This window comes from Cyprinus carpio, chromosome B16 (genome assembly GCF_018340385.1).
Source record: "Cyprinus carpio isolate SPL01 chromosome B16, ASM1834038v1, whole genome shotgun sequence".
Taxonomy (NCBI): domain Eukaryota; kingdom Metazoa; phylum Chordata; class Actinopteri; order Cypriniformes; family Cyprinidae; genus Cyprinus; species Cyprinus carpio.
The window spans coordinates 1007884-1014355 of NC_056612.1; positions in this window are offsets into that span (position 1 = coordinate 1007884).

Here is a 6472-nt window from a genome sequence, read left to right on the forward strand (position 1 = left end):
TGAAAGGCAAGACAAAAACAGACGCCAAAGAGACGACCACGGAGTACACTGTTTACCATAAATGCCTTCATTGGGCAGCATTACAATCCTCTGGATATGCATGATGATATGGCAGTCATTGACAGATACCGTCTGCCACAAGGAGAAATACTCCAGCTGCTCAGTGTCATTGGGCCTCAGCTGATGCGTGCTACAAGGAGTCCCCTGATGTGCAACTCTTAGCTGCTCTGAGATATTATGCAACAGGCAGTTCCCTTCAGTTACTTGGTGATGGACTTGGACTAAGTAAAGCATCTGTGTCAAGAGCTGAACAAGCAGTCACCTGTGCATTGCTTTCACTATTTTGGATTCCTATGCATCCGATTTCCAGCATCAAGACAGGTCATGTCAGACATACAGTAGTATTTTTTTAACTCGTTACTATATACCACAAGTCACTGGAGTGATTGATGGTACTTTAATCTCCATCAGTATACTATCTGTGGATGGCCATATATATATGAGCATGCGTGACTCTACCTTTAGCAACTCATCTGTGGGTCAAGAGGCCCAAAACTCGCAGGGACAGTGGAGGCAGCTTGGGGACAGCTGATATCCTCTGAGGCCATATCGGTTCACCCCTGTTGCTAATCCTGTCAATAACAGGGGCTTCCCTGATTTCAGTGATGCTCACCATGTTGCCCAAAGTATTGTGGAACTCACTTTAGGGAGGTGGAAGCAACGCTTTCGGGCCATTCACAAGTGCAGTGGTGATTTTCTGGTTTTCTTTGCACAGCACTACAGTGCAGGCAAGAGTGTCCTTGCACATCAGAGAGGAAGACGAAGCGTTGGAGGAAGAGAATGAAGATCAGACCTCATGATGACCAACCAAGACATGTTCAAATACATGGCTGGGTTTTATGCATGCCAGCAAGTCATTGACACATTTTTTAAGTTCCTCCTTTATTTTTCCCGTCTTTAAAGCACTCTAGCCATTTCCCTGTTAAATACAACATTTGTACTCTCCTTGAAATGTCCATATACAGGAGTATACTTTTTCATTCCTTAATTTATTTGTGTTCAGTCATATATTTTTTATTTTATTTCTTTATTCACTATTATTTCTATATCGAATTCTGTTTAATGAATAAAAAAAAAGCTCATAACTCTGTCTCCTTACGATGCACTTAGGTATTTACGATTACTCCAGAGCACTCGTAGATCTACAAAGATTTTCAAGTACTACTTAATTTACGATGGTTTTGGGATACGTTCCTCAAGTCTTAGATGATTTGTGCAATCGTTTTTACGATCAACTTAAGTCTGTGATGCTTTTGGGAAACGCAGCCCTGTTAAGTATCCTATAACGTTTGTCATTATACTTGGCAAGCCATCTCACAACCACAGCGCCAGAGTCAAGCACTCAGTGAAAGTGTGAAGCAACAGGATAAATAGCAGCGTGAATCTGGAGCTTCAGTTGTGCCAAAAAAAAATAAAAATAAAAATAAAAAAACCCTACTGCACTACCTTTTCAAACTTGTCCCAAGGCAATGATCCAGACTGCACAGAAAATCCCCTTTCACTAAAATCCTCTAATCACTCTTAAGTTTTGATTCATTTTCATTTGATTCATCACAGAGACTGTGGGTTCAGTGCCAATGATAGGACTGGAAATATCAGCCCAGGCACACTGGAAAAAATGTGCCTGTATTACTCCAAAGACTTACCTACAAATGCATTATACTGCAGTTTACAGCTGAAATAAACTTGAAATAAACTTTTGTCTTTTGTTTTTGACCACAGCTTTCCTCTGATCCATGAACACAGGGAATGCAACTCATTGTATTTAGTTAGATATTGGATCAGCTGGGACTCCAGTCAGTGCTGCACAAAGATAAATGATGCTTGCTAACAGGTCTGTAGGGGAACATAGACACCTCACTAGTGCTCACTATGCTCTACTGTCTTCCCTTGAGGCTGCTACTGTACTCGCTAAACGTGCATCTTCATATATTGGCTTATTTTCTGCAATTATATATATATATATATATATATATATATATATATATATATATATATATATATATATATATATATATATAAATGAGTAACATCTTTCAGATTTTTAGAATCATTGTCTACATAATGTCTTAATGCTGATTTTTAGAACATTGTAATTTAAAACTTGAGTGAACAAAGCGCTGCAGTATCATCATTGACCGCAAGGTGGCGCACTCTGTCAAACTACAGGGACGAGCTGAGGAACAGAGCAACTCAGTGTAACAAACAAACAAGGCAATTGATTTGTTCAATCACAGCAGAACTGAATACATTAAGCTGATTAATAGTTGACTCCTATTTGTTTTTGGATACTTTGTGCAGATATTAGAGAGTTAAGGATGAGAGGAGCAGCAACCAATAAAACACACTCATTATACAGACTGATGAATATTAAAGCTCATTACACCTGCATTATTCACCATTCTGTCTGCATTTACTCCCCCTCGTGTCTGTCCAAAGACTTAATTTCTTCTGTGGAACTGAAATGAAGATACTTTGAAAAATGTTTCAGTGTTGTTTGTCCATAATTAAAGCCAGTAGTCTCCAAAATATCTTCTTTTGTGTTCTGCTTTTCCAATGACAAATTTCCCACCTCTCTCTATAAAGAAACCTGTATATGTAAAGAGCACCTCTTCATCTGAATGTGATCTTCAGTCCAGTCTGGTTTTGAATGGCTCCATTCTTTAATAACAGCCTTTATATTAGGACAGATTCATAAATCAGTCTGGTCTGAATGTGCTGCTCAAATGGTTCAGATCAGGCTCAAATACGTACGCTGCTGGTTTTTAATGTGAGGATTCAAAAGCATCAAATGAGAGTAAAAAGGTAACAGCAACATACGATATGTGGTCAGTTTGCCATTAAAGAGTAATGTGTGCTAATGTGAAGCTGTGTGTGTTTGTGAGTGAGAGGAACAGATGCAGGGGCTCTGCTCTTGTTTTTGTCCTTTGTAAATATGCTTTTAGAATCAACCGCTGCAGCATGACATGAAATTATGGGTAATTGCTGTTGTTTATTGGCTGTAGTGATGGCTGCGTTTACACCGTGTCCTTGTGTAGCCCAAAGTGCTTGATAATTGGAGCTCTTTGACAACACGAGGGCTGAGACGACTCTATCCCGGCGACACTGTCAGCACACGACTGCTCTCCATACTATACAGCTCACAATCATCTCTACTCTTCACGACCGGCTCTCCATTCCTCTAACACAAACCTTCTGCAGACCTACTCTTATATCGGTCACTGGATTTACCAGCCAAGAAGACAATCAATTCAGATGGAACAAAAACTATTTCACAGATCTTGCACAGATCAGGAAAGCATAACTCTATATGTTTCCCAGAGCAAGACGGTCATTCATGTCTTAACATACTGGACAAAATTATCACATAAATTTAAAATGTCATTCAGTTAGTTGTCTTTTATCACACTATAGCACATAACTGAACATGGAGGTGAATTTGAAATCATTTCTTCACTTAATTTGAGCCAATATTGCCATTGCTGCCATACCTGCCCTTACGAAACAAACATATCTGGAAATATACTGATTAAACAATACATTTCCGTATAGTGCTTTATATATATATTATGTACTATAATACATCCAATATGTTTCATGTATGTGGATACATATAAAAATACATATACAGCAATGAAGACAAGAGATGTTGTTTGGGTTTACATAAAACTGAACAAATATGATCTCACTATTGTTTGCATAAGTACACATTTGATATATGAAACTATCTGTGATATAAAAAATAAATAAATAAATAAATAAAAATTTGGAACAATGTTCTGAAAACATAAAAAAAAAAAAAAAAAAAAAAAAAAAATTTAAAAAGTCATGGCATTTCAGAAGATGTTGAAAATATGAAAATTATCTTCAGGTAAACAAACTGTCAGTACCTCACTGACTTCAGCTCTTTATTGTTTCCTGCACATTTTCAAGTGATCTTTTGAAATGATAATGTTTTTTATTTACTAAAGTAGAAAAGCTGTAAGTATTTTATGAGAACTCTTGCTTCAGCCGTGCTGTCCTGGGCTCAGCAGGTGCGATGCTCTGGTGTTGATGTGCTCCAGATGGCCACATTTGTGCCAATTTGTCTGCTAAGCGTCAGCAGCTGCTGATCAGCTTCAATCAATGAGGGTTAGTGTGTCATTTGCACGTCTAAATCAGCTCATTTATTTGCCTAATACGAAGCTTTGCCCGTCAGACAGCTCTGAAGCGATCCGATTTGCCCATCTGTCCTCAGGTGTGCGTCTGCGCCGTGAAATCTTCCTCAGATTGAGGCCCTCGCACATAATCAACAAGCAGGATTCAGAAACACACAAGTCATCTCCAGAAAGGCCAAAACAATTATTTACCTATAAGGTCACCGAGGCCTCTGCTTTTCCTTTATTAAGTGCTGGATGATTTGTTATGTAATAATCCAACATTTCTGTCTGATGGTTTATTGACCGCCAAAACGCCAAAATATGCCAGCCAGGAAAATGGAAAGTGGCAGTGTTTCTCAACGAGCAGCGTACAGACTCATTGTCTTGGTTCTGTGAAGGAGAATGACTTGATGCGTGTGAGTTTTTCTACCGTGAAACAGCTTGCTCATTTTCTACAGTAGTTTAACAGTACAGCTACTCCGGCCCAAACGCTCAAAACTGTGTCTTATTCACTAAAGCACCTGCATTTAACAGTATCTAAACGAATCCGTTCTAAACCGTGTCACTCTTTGCCACAGTGAACAACATTTCACACGTTTCAAATGTTTGTTTGTTTGTTTTTTCTTTGCAGATGACAAAAATGTCCAAAAATTGGAAAAATAAATACTAAAATTTGTTAAAACCATTCAGAAATCACCACTATATTTGCTTCAAAATAACACTGTGATAAAAGATTGGTGAAATAAGTGATTAGTGGCCAACTATGATGATTTTCATCTTTAAAAATTCTGAGTTTAATAATTATAAATAAAATAATTAAGACAAATAATAATGAAAATGGTCCTATTTTTGTATTTGTTTTTCTTTTTTCCTTTTTTATTATGAGGTTTTGTTTTGACTATATCAGCATAATAATTTGAGTGAAAACTTAAAGACATATCAACTGAATTAAATGTATGAATGTTTAAGTGGTCATTTTTCTGAACAGATACAGGTGTATTTGAGTGAATGTTTCCATGTGAGGACAGGCAGGTTTATGCTGGTTTATCTGCCGGAGCATTGCTGCGGATCACAGCTGGTCTTTCTGGAGGTGTTGATGATTTACCTGGAAATAAAGATGGTTGTGTGTAACACCATCATGAGCAAGAACACTTACTGTCAAAGCACGTCCAGGTCAAAATGTTCTCTAACCAAACCAATTTCAGGGTAAAAATTTAATTGATGTTCAACAAATAAAAAACAGACATACAATGAATCTTAGATCCGTTTCTACGAAAGTGCTTTTTGTAAATGATATGATCACTGATCATAAACTAGATGTGCTCTGTTTGACAGAAACCTGGCTAAAACCTGATGATTACATTACTTTAAACAAGTCTACCCCTTCAAGATTTACTGTTATAAACATGAGCAGCGTCTAAAAGATAAAGAGGGATGCAAACTCCATATAGCTAAAGCTACAAATTCATCCCCTTCTTACAAATATATGCTTCATAATAGTGCTTGTCTGATCTGAATCAGGAGAGAAATCTGCACAGATCAAGCAGCGTTTACAAGCCAAAGCAGCTCTAAACAAATATGTGGCTGGATTTTGATATGAGAGATGACAAGAGATGGACTTTTCACTGGAGGAAGTGTTATTATATATTATGGACTTGTATTTTAGCCAGAAACAATGGTTTGGAGTTAAACACGTCTTAATGCTGGATGTGTTTCATCTTTTGTCTTCTCCAGATGTTAACTGATGGACTGGAGTGCTGTGGATTACTTGTGGATTATTGTGATGTTTTTATCAGCTGTTTGGACTCTCATTCTGACGGCACCCATTCACTGCAGAGCATCCATTGCTGAGACACTGATGCAGTGCTACATTTCTACAAACCTGATGAAGAAACAACTTTTTTTTTTTGCAGATATATTTTAATGATAAACTAATTGCCATACATAGCAGGTTAATGAATGAAGAACAGCCTGAGCAGAGAAACATTCATGCACCGTTCATCTACTCTGATATTCTTGAAAATATTTAAGATTTGCTTATACTTTCTGACCCACACAATATGAAGATATGGTACTGTGTAGACTGTTTATGGACTGTTTATGCAGTAGAATAAAATATCCTAAGCTGAATTGGTTTGAATAGAAACTGGACACTGGTTTTGTCCACATCATTGCCTCTTGTTTTGAGATATTGTTATATGACCACACCATTAAAATCAGCTGTTCTCTTCCACAAATACTGACCCCAACATTATGCAAACTGCATTAGTGTT